Genomic DNA, 13,349 nt, shown 5'->3' on the forward strand with positions numbered 1-13,349 from the left:
TAAAATGTGTATACTTTAAACAAAATTTTAAAAATATTTTGAATCCATAATATACATTTTGTGTGAATATCTTGAAAACCTCTTATAGGCATTACAAGATCTGATGATTTTTTAAACAGTGCACTACTTACTCCCTGTTACAAAATTTCACATTGTACTTGCAATAATTTTTACTTTCTTACCTTATAATGTGAAGAGAAAGCTAATATGACAATTTATACCATTCATTGCATAGTAAACAATGAACATACAAATGCTCTAGATTTCTAAAAGTGAGAAAAAGTAACACATTTTCACCTAAAAATTTCTTACCTGTTAGACCAAATATCATTACTGATCAAGATAATGTAAAACATATTTGCGTATCCTTATGCTTTGTATAAATCTAAGGTATAAGTATTCTGACTAATGCTGCAATAAATAACATTTAAAAATCGACCTGCGCGAGACCGGTCTGCGGGGCCGTGCGCCGAGCCAGGGTTGAGGAGGGGCCGCAGGGTTGGCCCCCAAAGGGATGCTCTCGTCCGAGCGGCGAGACCAGCCCCGCTCGCCCTTGGCTGCCGACAAGCCGCACCCGCCCGCCGACATGGCCCTCTACTGCGGGGACAACTTCGGCGTATACTCGCAGCCCAGCCTGCCCTCGGCCGCCGCCACCACAGCCCCGGGCGCGCCCCCGGCCGCCAGGACGCCCTACGGGCTGGCCCACTACACCGCGCCGCCGGCCGCCGCCGCCAACCCCTACCTGTGGCTCAACGGCCCGGGTGTGGGCGGCTCGCCCTCCTTCACGGCCGCCGCGTTCCTGGGCGCCCCGCCGCCTCCACCAGCGCCACCGTCCCCGGCGCCGCGGCCGGGCCCTTCCTGCAGCCCGCGGCCGCCACCGGCCCCTTCGGCTGCGCGCAGCGGCCTTTCGCGCAGCCGGCGCCCGCCGCGCCCGCCTCTCCCGCGGGGCCCGCCGCCCCGGCAGATCTGGGCTGGCTGACCGGAGCCAGCCGCGAGGACTTGATGAAGATGGTGCGACCTCCCTACTCGTACTCGGCGCTGATCGCCATGGCCATCCAGAGCGCGCCCGAGCGCAAGCTCACCCTCAGCCACGTCTACCAGTTCGTAGCCGACAGCTTCCTCTTCTACCAGCGCAGCAAGGCCGGCTGGCAGAACTCCATTCGCCACAACCTGTCGCTCGACGACTGCTTCCAGAAGGTGCCCCGCGACGAGGACGACCCAGGGAAAGGAAATTACTGGACTCTGGACCCAAACTGTGAGAAAATGTTAGACAACGGCAACTTCCACCCGAAGCCAGCAAGGCCTCTACTGTGGCTGCAGGGACAGCAGAATCAGAAGAGGGGCTCTTCTCCCGATCCGGGGCTGGCGTGGGCGGGAAGCCCGAGGGGACAGCCCCTCTCTGTTGAGGCCCTCCCAGTCCCCGGAGCCTCCCGAGGGCACCAAGAGTACTGCCTCGTCTCCCGGGGGGGCCATGCTCACCTCCACGCCATGCCTCAACACTTTCTTCAGCAGCCTCAGCACCCTGCGCGTCGGCAGCAGTGGGAGCACACCGCGCGCCATGCCTGGCGGCTGCCACCTGGGCCTCCAGGGCGCCCAGCTGGCCCCCGGCGGCCCCTTCCCCGCCACCTCCATCTCCGAGGCCTCGCCCGATGCTTTGCAGCTGAGCAGGGCGGCAGCAGCAGCAGCGGCCAGCGGCCCTCCTACTACAGCCCCTTCCCTGGCGGCAGCGGAGGAGGCCAGAGCAGCCCGTTCAGCAGTCCCTTCTACAACTTCAGCATGGTCAACAGCCTCATCGACCCGCGCGAGGGCTCCGAGGTGTAGGGCAGTGCCTCTGAGGCTGCTAGGCGCACCTGAGACTGGAGAGAACCCAGGGGCCAAGCCAGCAGCTCTGGGCTAGAGCCCAAGTGGGTCCTGCAGCCCTGGCAAGCTCCTGGGGTGGTTGTGCGGCCGGTTGGCTGTGCTGGGAGTGACATGGGGTATGGTCCATAACTTCCCGTAGCCCTGCGAGCTGCTTCTACAGGTCTCTCTGGATACGGCCCTGTGTTCTGTGAGGGCAAGGGATCATGTCTCGTTCATCACTCACTGCATGCCAGGGTTGCGTAGGTGTGCAGGGGACTTAAAAACATTAGCCCGTAAAGCTGTGGGGCGGGGGGCCGCGGAATCCATCAGCAGCCGGCAGCTGAGGCAGTCGGGGGTTTGGGGCTGGCACGCTCTGATTTCTCTAGGAAAGCCAGCTGCCTGGGATTTTAATAGGAAACCCCAGCTTTGTGTCCTTTGTCTCAATTCAGTTTTGCTCCTACTGTCGTAGGACCAGTTCACAGGTCACCTCTGCTCATTCCTGGTGTCTGGTACAGGGTCATTACTAATAGCAGTGCAGCAGGAAGCCACGCTGTCTGCCAAGCAGCGCTGTAGACACTTGACAGGTGTCGACCCACTAAACACAGCAGCCTTGGGAGTCCGGGGTGATGGTGCCCCCTCATTTTCCACCCCAGGGAAGTGAAACCCTGAGATGTTAGATAAACTGGCCTGGGGTCACACAGGAAGCTAGAGGCAAGATGGGATGCAGGCAGTCTGGCTTCAGAGGCAGCAGCTTGGAGCCTGTGTGTTCTAGTTCCAGAAAAACAAGCCAGCTTCCTCAGGCAGGCACAAGTGTTGAAGGGGCAGGAATGGAGCATAGCTCTCCTTGGACCAAGGATTCTGGTTGAAATCAACATCCTGAGCCATAGGCAGCCCCGCTGTAAGAACTGCTGGGGCTGGGGTGGCCACTGCCTGCTTCCCGTCTCAGCCTGCCATCCTCACCCTCCCAGCTTGTGTCCTGGATATCTCATCTTCCGACCAAGTATTATCAGAGTTTTATTAACAAACAGCTTTTAAGTGGGATTTTTAGTTTTTAATGCAGTAAACCATCTGATCAAATTTGTGAAGAATATACATGGTGTTATTTATTTTAGCATTCCCTTTTACTCCTCAGAGCTGTCTTCAAATCATTTTTATAGTCACCTCCCAGTGTCCCAACAGAGTTCCTGGGACCCGGGACCCACTCAGCCACTGGCAGGTGACATCTTCAGGTCTGTTAGGATGCAGATGAATTTCTGGGGACATTAAGATTAGTCTTGTGAGTTGCCTTTCCTACCATGTGTCTGAGTCGCTGTGAGCATTGCTAGTTCAGGGTTTAAGTTTTTTTAGAAACAGGAACTCAAGTACATGGTAAAAGTTACTTTAACTCTTCCCCGTGAATGATTGTTGGAGATTCACAGCATTATTTTTTAAAAATGCTTTATTTTGAAATATACAGGAAATTATTTTTTTAAACAGCTTTTTGAGGTGCAAATGACATCACATTACTGGTATGCAGAAAAATGACCAAAGAAATGACCATACTATGTGTAAAAAAATTGGTTTCTATGGATATTTTTGTATGTGAAAATTATGTGGACTTTTATAAATATTGTTTCTAGCAATTCTATATTTGTACATTAATTTATAATGTGAATGGGGCAGTAAAGGTTTTTTTTTATTTCTGAAGAAAGTGTACTGCATGCTAAGAAGAATCATGTGAAATAAATTTTAAATGAGAAAAAAATTTAAAAATCAAGGTGTCCATTATCAGATGAATAAATAAAAATGTGTTATATGTAGACAATGCAATATTAATCAGCCATAAAAAATTAATCCTTTCATTCGCAGAAAAATGGATGAAAGGAAAACATCATGTTAAGTGAAATAAGCTAGTCACATGTTTTCCCTCATATATAGAAACCAAAAAATAAAAACTTAATTTAAACACACAGTTTTATTACTAGAGACTGGGAATGGGGAGCAGCAAGGAGGTGAGGGACTTTAGATATCAGGTACCAAGTTAAAGTTAAAGCAAAGGAATAGGTTCCTAGTAACACAGCATGTTTGTGGGACTATAGTTCACAATAACCTTTTATGTATTTTATCAAAATAAAATGTGGCTCCACTCATTCATTGAAATGTCACACTATTTTCTGTAAATATGTACAATTACATTGACTTTTAAAAATTTTAAAACCTGTGTTTGTTAATCCAGAATTTCCCACTGTAGCAAATTAGAGATTACTTATACATGCTTTGCTAACTAGGATTTACTGTTATGACTTGAAAGGCATCCCCATAGGAGTTATATGACCAGCCAAGATAAAGAGAACATAAGTATTGAGAAAAGCAGTGTAATTTCCATTTTTTAATTGTTGCAGTCTAGAGATGCTCAGTAATCCACACATTAAAACAAGGAGAAAACACTAAACTCTTAGTTTCAAATGTGTGTCAGACTTTTTATGAGGTTTCATCTGGGTTCAGTGCCCAAAAGACAGTAGTTTTAGTGATGTTTTAATGCCTTCAGGTATTTATAAACTATTTTTTACAATAAGTATTTAGGGTCTTCTTCAAACAAAGCATTAAAGTTGCATACAGTCATATTGCAAAAATCCATCACCTACAGTAGTTGCAGGACCTGTCGTTGGCGAGGTTTTCTAGCATCCAATCTCACCAATTTAATAGAGTAATGGAAAATCCTGTTTTTAACAGTAACAGCACCAAAGAAGTAAGAAGGAACAAAGCTCTATGGGGGTGATCATATTACATCAGATGGCTGACCATCTCTTCTAGAGTGTTCTCTAAATTCATCCCAAGACAACCCATGCATTCCTGTCTTTGAACTAGTACTGTTGGGAATAAATCACCTTGAGTTTCGTAAATGAAATCTTGATCAATTTAACCTCACCTTGAATGGGAAGAATCAAGTTTAGCCATTTGCCCTTTTTTCATTTTTTTGAAATCTACCTTAAAAATGTATTTCCTAATAATCAAAGAGAAAGAGTAATAACTATTATACCACATGATACTTTTTCCTCAAACCCCTTAAGGGCTTTATGTGTATATAATATGTATTAGCTCAGGTAATCATCCAAAACTACCATAAGGGGGTAAGTATATTTCCATTTCCAATTTCTTTATCATATGAAGAAAGACTAAGTGACTTGTTAAAGGTCATGCAGTTAATAAATGGTAAAGACAGGGTTCTGGAACTCAGGTCACCTAGTTCCAAAGTTACATTATTCCTTTCCTTCTATTCCATTCCTCACTGTCGCTCCCTGTCTTCGTGGAGGAAGGACACAAGACCCTGCGTTGTTCTTTCGTCTGCTTGGCCCTCCCCGGGTCTGCTGCTGGTTCTTCCCGGGTTGGCTACCGTCCCTTCCACCTCTGTGGAAGGGCGGTTCCCCCTGCCACATTCCCCACTTCTGCGGGGGAGCGGCACACCGCCTGCCGGCTCTCTCAGGGGCTGCACAGGTGTTCCTTCAGATAGATCTTCCCCTTAGATGTTCCTGGTGCATGTTGTCTCTCTCCTCCTTTATAGTCCTCTTCCGCCAATCCCAACTCTGCTACCCACACGCCAAGTACGCTGCTCTCCTCCAATCAGGAGCAGGTCCTGCAGCTTGTCAAGTTGGTGAGAGGCAGCTGGGTAGAAGCTGTTGCCTCCTCTCCCAGCGCCATATTGTGGGAGAGCAGATGCATAGAATAAGTCTTAATTCCAGTAACTTAGTCTAGTCCGAGTTGCTCCCCACACTCACCACATGTAAACACCCTGCATTTAATTCATACACAGTAACTCTTAAAAAAAAGGTAAAATAAGTGAGGACACAAAGATACATAAAATAAAAGTATCAAATAGTTGAAGTAGAACAGAAAGAACACTTAATCATGAGGAAACAATTTTAGAAAGTGTAAAGAATTACAGTAATATAGATTAAAAGTTACATATTTATATTAAGTGAATTACAACATAATGTTACAAAGAAAATATGCAAAGAGTGAAAATTTGCCATTAATATCACTCGGTTTCTTAAAATAAATTGCTATTTTCACTTTTTCCATCCCTTCTTCAATAAGTGCTTGGCAAGGTACAAAATACAGCTCTCAGGTCCTCATGGTCCTCACAAAACTTGCTATCAGTCTGGAGTCAGAATCACATAACTGCACTCAGCTGTCACACAGGGTAATGGAGGAAGCACAAGAGGCCACTGGGACACAAGGCAGATTACCTAAAATAGATTGCATGTGATTAGGAAGGCACCCAGAGGAAGTAAGACACAAACCAGATCTGAAGTATAAATATGAGTTGACAAGGTTTGGAGTAGTTCAGGATAAAGCATGCATTCTGGGCAAAGACTCAGATGTGAAAGAGGACAGTATTTTACATTAAAGACAAGTTCATAAAGGCTGGTCACTAACATGCATGTATTATTCTATCCTCATATTTACCACTTTCCATTTCAAAGAAACATGATGTGGAGAAAGATCCCAGGTTCGGAACCAGACAAGTTCAAATTATGATTTTGATTCTGCCACATGCATCTTGGTATTACACAGTAGCTCACCCTCCTTAAGCCCCAGGCTCATTATTGACCAAACAATAATACGAACACTGAAACTGAGAAATTCTCATTAAAATGTATGAGTCCTATTTGGGAAAATGGCCAGTAAAGAAATATTCAATAAATGATAATCCCCTTTCCTAATAAATAAGTATATTCATAAACCACCTTTGCCTCGGGTGTTTTATAAAAACTTGAAGTGCTTCTTTGTGTTTATAGTTCTGGATTTATGCAACCTGATTTTTTTAAGATAATCTACTATTGTTTTTATCATTTGTGTAATTTGAACGTGGAAATGGAAGAATCCTTGAGAATCATCTGCCACTACCTCCAACTTGGGTCCTGATTACAGGCAGTGGAAGAACAATCCTTAATTATGTTAACCTGGTCCTGTGCATTGCAGGATGTTTCACAATACTTAGATTGGTAACCAGAGATTGTCACTAATAACCTAAGTCACTGCCACAAGTAAAAATGGTCCCACTTTTCCCAACACCTCATAATGAAGTGGTATCACCATATTTCAGAACCCAGTGATTATCTCCCCTGACCCCCAACACACACTCTGTTTGCCAGTGGAAAACTTGATAAGAGGCTAATAAAAGTATTTTGACCAAGGTAAAAAATGATCAAATATCAGAAATAGGACTTGATTCTACTTCTTTCGATTATTAGAGGTTTCTTCTAATTAGTTCCATGTTGTAATTAATTTTTAAATTTATATATCAAACTGTATATATTTCACTTCACAAATGCATGGGAGGATTTCCAAATAGGAGAGAAAGGGAAAGACAATGGGGCATTGTTTTACTCCATCAAAAGGAACTTAACTAACCTGTTTAATTTTCCATTAAGAGCATTCTGCTCTAAGATTAAGAGACATGTGGACACAAAAAGCCTGAGAACTTTTAGAGTCTCCTCCTCATCACGAATAATGTCATGCACAACCTGTGCCCCTTGGGACCAAGCTACTATTGGAGGAAATTCAACCTAGCAGTGCACCACAGCATACTACAAAAACATCACTCCTTAGCTACTGCTCAGACAAGTTTACATAGCATATTGTACTAACATTAAGCAATTGTAGTTCCCGAGGCTACAACCATTTCATATGTTCTCCACATACCACATCACATAAATGTTTATGTGCCTTGGGTGCATAATATAAGACTTGTGTTTTCAGGTAATACATCTTAAGGTGTCTACTCTGGGTGGGAGAGCCACAATTGGTGATTGGTGTCAGAGTTTTTAAAAACATCTCCAAACTCCACTGAGTATCTGAATATTATGTGCATGCATTTGCTTAAAATCAGAATACCTGAGAACAGCTGCCTTTCTCCAATTCCCAAAGTCTTGAAGGATATGAGTATTCTTGAGTGTCAGTGAACTACAGAATCTATGGAGATTTTCAGAAGACAGAAGGTTAGTGTTAACTCCATGAATTCAGAAAAAAGATATCAAACTGCTTTCCATTTTCCCCTAAGATTGAAAGAGAGGAATACTTAAGCAACACACTGCTAACAAAGAAAGATTCCCATAATTTCACTGATAACACACAGAAGGAAGTTTGTAAGAGCTCTATTTAGAAAATTCTATCTTCATCACAAGACAGACCCCATCTTCTCAAATAATTCCCAATACCATGATTCTGGGAGACTTTATGGGTCTCTCCATCAATAATGCCATGAAATTATCTTCAGGACAAAGGCAGACTATGGACTACATTTGTTATCTAAAGTCACCACACCGAGGTAACTTCATAGTAACATAGTAACATGAACTTCATAAAACATAGTAATATGTTTTAAAACATATGTGGGCCAAAGGTCTTTCAAATTCCTCATTTTCTTCGAACTTTGACACTGACATGTGTCTCTCATTAGGCTTCCTATCCTATCAACTTCAAAAGCAGAGGACGGGATAGAATCATTCTAACAATTAAGTGGTTTTCCTCCAAATTTAACTCTTACCAGTACAATGAAATCTAAACAAAGAATGTGAAAGTATAGCTCATATCTTTTTTTCTAGTGGTACATTAAGTGTAAATGTGATTTTCAAAATATATACATCTCATATTTGTGTTTATATTGTATAGGTTCTTTTAAATTTAGCTTTAGCCTTTTAAAATGCAGGTATTCAGCCTAGTGGTTATTATGCCCGTGTCCCCTGTCAGAGTACCTAGGTGAGATGCCCAGCTCCAGTTCCTCACTCCAGATTCCTGCTAATCGGAATCTGAGAGGCAGCAGTGTTGCTTGAGTAATTGGGTTCCTGCCACCCACATGGGAGACCTGGATTGAGTTCCTGTCTGCCTTCTTTGGCCCCAGCCCAGCCCTAGTCATTAGAGACATTTGAGGACTGAACTAGCAGATAGAAATCCATCTCTCTGCCACTCTGCCTTTCAAATAAATAAATCTTAAAAAAAAAATTGTAGACATCAGCAATGAAGGCCGGCACTGTGGCTCACTAGCCTAATCCTCCACCTGCGGCGCCAGCTCACTGGGTTCTAGTCCCAATCGGGGTGCTGGAGTCTGTCCCAGTTGCTCCTCTTCCAGTCCAGCTCTCTGCTGTGGCCTGGGAGTACAGTGGAGGATGGCCCAAGTCCTTGGGCCCTGCACCCCATGGGAGACCAGGAGAAGCACCTGGCTCCTGCCTTCAGGTTAGTACGGTGCGCCGGCCACAGAGGCCATTGTGGGGTGAACCAAAGGAAAAGGAAGACCTTTCTCTCTGTCTCTCTCTCACTGTCCACTCTGCCTGCCAAAAAAAAAAAAATAGAAGAAGAAGAAAAGAAAAGAAAAGAAAAAGAAATCAGCAATGAAGCCATCTGCCCTTGGGTGTTTGTTGGGAGAATCTTTGGTAATGATTTAATCTCCATGTTGAACCTATTTCAGTTGTCTATGTCTTCATGATTCAATGATGGTAGATTATATATTTCCAGAAATCTAGCCATCCCTTGTATATTTTCCAATTTGTTAACATATAGCTATTGGTAGTAATTCCTGATGATTCTTTTTATTTCTGTGCTATACATTGTAACATCTCCTTTTTCATTTCTGATTAATTTGAGTCTTCTCCCCTTTTTGTTTGATTAGTTGGGCCAATGGTGTATCAGTTTTGTTTATTTTTTCAAAAAAAAATCAGCCCTTTATTTCATTGATCTTTTGTACAATCTTGGGAGGGTTCAATTTTGTTTGTTTCTTCTCTACTCTTTATATTAGCTCACCTATATGCATATGCATTCAATATTAATATATAAAAGTAATATTATTTTATATCAATATATGTACAATAAATGAGATATCTTTAATTCAAATGTTTAAAAAAGCAATAAATTAAGGTTAAAGTAGCCATAAAAGGCAGAATAACACTTCATACCCATTACGATGACTATTATAAAAAAAGACAGTAATAAATGTCAGTGAAAATTTAGAGAAACTGTAACCTTTTTTCCTTGTTAGTATGAATGTAAAATAGTAAAGCTTTTGTAGTGGATACCAGCATAGCAATTCCTCAAAAAATTTGGGCCGGCGCCGCAGCTCACTAGGCTAATCCTCCGCCTAGTGACGCCGGCACACCGGGTTCTAGTCCCGGTTGGGGCACCGAATTCTGTCCCGGTTGCCCCTCTTCCAGGCCAGCCCTCTGCTGTGGCAAGGGAGTGCAGTGGAGGATGGCCCAGGTGCTTGGGCCCTGCACCCCATGGGAGACCAGGAGAAGCACCTGGCTCCTGGCTCCTGCCATCGGATCAGCGCGGTGCGCCGGCCGCAGCGTGCCGACCGCGGCGGCCATTGGAGGGTGAACCAACGGCAAAGGAAGACCTTTCTCTCTGTCTCTCTCTCTCACTGTCCACTCTGTCAAAAAAAAAAAAATAAATAAATAAAAAATAAAAAAAAAAGAAAAAGAAAAATAAAGGGCATCTAAATTGGAAATGAGTAAGTCAAATTGTCAGTTTATAGATGACATATTATACATAGGAAACTCCAATGATTACACCAAAAAGCTGTCATAACTAATAAGTCAATCAAAGATGAGGATACAAAGGCAACGCACAAGAATCAGTAGTGTTGTTTTACACCAAAAGTGAATCATCTGAAAAAGACATCAAGAAAATAATTCCATATCCAATGACTGCCAAAAAATAAAATACTTAGGAATGAATTTAACCAAACAGATGAGTGATCTGTATAATGAAAAACTTCAAGTCACTGATTAAAGAAATTGAAGAACATACAAAGAAATGGAAAACATCTCATGTTAATGAATAGGAAGAATCAATATTGTTGAAATATGTATACAACCCAAAGCAATTTATAAATTCAATACAATTCCTATCAAAATTCCAATGAGACGTCACAAAATTAGAGAAAACACTTCTAAAACCTTTATGGACCCACAAAAGATCTTGACAAAGGTGCTATGAACATGCATTGGGAAAATGCAGTCTTTCTGATAAATTATGCTGAGAAAACAGGATATCCACATACAAAAGAAATAAACTAGACCCTCGTCTCTCACTACCTATAAGCATAAACTCAAAACGGAATAAAGATCTAAATGTAAGACATGACATGTTGAACTGACTACAAAAAAACATAGAGGAGTCACAGCAAGACATTAAAATCTGTGCCCATTTCATGGGTCAGTTTCCAAAAGGCCAGGAAACAAAAGCAAAAATAGGCAAATCAGATTTTATCAAACTGAAGAGCTTCTGCACAGCAAAGGAAGCAAGCAACAGAGTGAAGATTCAACCTACAGAATGGGAGAAAATATTTCCAAGCTATATGTCTAACAAGGGGTCAATATCCATAATGTGTAAAGAACTCAAAAACTCAATAGCAAAAAAATTTAAAAAAAAAATGCAATCTAATTTTTTTTGATAGGCAGAGTGGACAGTGAGAGAGAGAGACAGATAGAAAGGTCTTCCTTTGCCATTGGTTCACCCTCCAATGGCTGCCGTGGCTGGCGCGCTGCAGCCAGCACACCGCGCTGATCTGAAGCCAGGAGTCTGGTGCTTCTGGTCTCCCATGGGGTGCAGGGCCCAAGCACTTGGGCCATCCTCCACTGCACTTCCAGGCCACAGCAGAGAGCTGGCCTGGAAGAGGTGCAACCGGGACAGAATCCGGCGCCCCGACGGGGACTAGAACCTGGTATGTTGGTGCCGCAAGGCGGAGGATTAGCCTTGTGAGCCGTGGCGCCAGCCTTGTAATCTAATTTTTAAAGTGGGCAGTAGAACTGAACAGACATGTCTCAAAGAAAGACATGCAAATGGCCAACATGGAAAAAATGCTCAACACCAAAAATAATCAGGGAAACCCACAAAACTATAATGAGATATTGCCTCACTTGAGTTTGTTTTGCTATTTTTCAAAAGATAAAAGATAACAAATGCTAGCAAAGAGATAAAGGAAACCCCTGCATGCTATTGGTAGGAATGTAAATTAGCATAGCCATTGTAGAAAGAAGAATGGAGGTTCCTCAAAATACTAAAAATAGAACTACCGTCTGATTCAGAAATCCCACTACCAAGTATATACTCAAGGGAAATAAAATCCATCTGCTGAAGACATGTCTGTACTCCCATATATATTGCAGTATTATTCACAATAGTCAAGAAAAGTAAAAAACCCAAGGGTGCAACCAAGGATAAGTGGACAAAGAAAATGTCATACATATACATAATGGGATACTACTCAGTCATATAAAGGATATTTGCAATAGCATTGGTAGAACTGGAGGTTTTTGTGTTAAGCAAAATAAGCCATTCATCTCTGTAGTCTAAAAAAAGCTGATCTGATAGAAGCTGAAAGTGTAATAGCAGATATCAGATGCTGTGTAAGGGATGCAGGGGTAGTTGACAAAGATTAATAAGCCCCAACAGTTGCAACACCACATTGGACACCCACATCTCATATTAGAATGCCTAAGTTCAAGCCTCATCACTACTTCCAATTCAAGCTTCCTACTAATATGCACTCTGGAAGGTAGTGTGTGATGGCCAGATACTTGGCTCCCTTCCATTAATGTGGCAAACTCAGGTGGAGTTACAGACTCCTGACATCTGCCTGGGCCAGGCCTAGTTGTTGCAGGCATTTGGGAGTGAAGCAGCAGAAAAAAAAAGTCTCTCCCAGCCTGTCTGCCACTCTCGCTCTCCCTCTCCCTCTCCTGTTGTCTCATTAATTAATAATTTTTAGAGCATGTGTAATTGACAAAATATGAACCAGATGAACTGATGGTTGACTGATTACCCTTGCAGAGTTCTACTATCTCACTTTTTTAAATCAATACTAGATGTCTCCGAAAAACAACAGGAATGGACTGCAATATGTAATTATCAGTTCTATAAGGATAGAATAAATCAAGGATATTTTTCAATGCTTCAGAATGTAGGAGCTCCATGGTGTTAATAACTAGCATCAACTCAAGGAAACATCAAGAGAGAACTCGCCGTATCAACCTGTGCTAAGAAAAAAAAATGATGCTCAATACACTTGGTCGCATGCAAAACAGATTGTGAAGATCTTGTTATTATGGAGAAAACAATGGCCAAGGGGCTGAGAATCAGGTTCTAGTTAGTTACAGGTCACCAAAAAGTTATGTAATCTGAGTGGTCTTTGTCCAGACTGGGCCTCTTTCCTCGCTAGTGATAATGAGACGACTCATACTAAATAAACTCTGAAATATTTTCCATTTTCTTTAAAATGGTTATTATAGATTTAAAAATGAGGGCTCAACTTTTTTTAACTGCATACATTGCCCCTCAAATTATTTATGCTGATCACATTTTCAGCTGAGATAAATGTCATTTTCTCAGAGAAGTCCTTGTGACAACTTAACTAATGAATCTTTTTTCCTGTCATCTTTTCTCTGGTTACTCCATGTTATTTTCCCTAGCACTTTCCAAGTAGATGCTTGTCTATATTCTATCTTCCTCTTGAAAAGGGCATGAACTCAGATCTC

General features: G+C 42.6%; 1 pseudogene; it reads left to right on the plus strand.

Moving 5' to 3' along the window:
• The first annotated feature begins 586 nt into the window (after window positions 1–586).
• On the plus strand, window positions 587–1,821 carry LOC138850285 (forkhead box protein I3-like; annotated as a pseudogene).
• The last annotated feature ends 11,528 nt before the right edge of the window (window positions 1,822–13,349 follow it).

This window comes from Oryctolagus cuniculus, chromosome 7 (genome assembly GCF_964237555.1).
Source record: "Oryctolagus cuniculus chromosome 7, mOryCun1.1, whole genome shotgun sequence".
In the NCBI taxonomy this organism is placed as follows: domain Eukaryota; kingdom Metazoa; phylum Chordata; class Mammalia; order Lagomorpha; family Leporidae; genus Oryctolagus; species Oryctolagus cuniculus.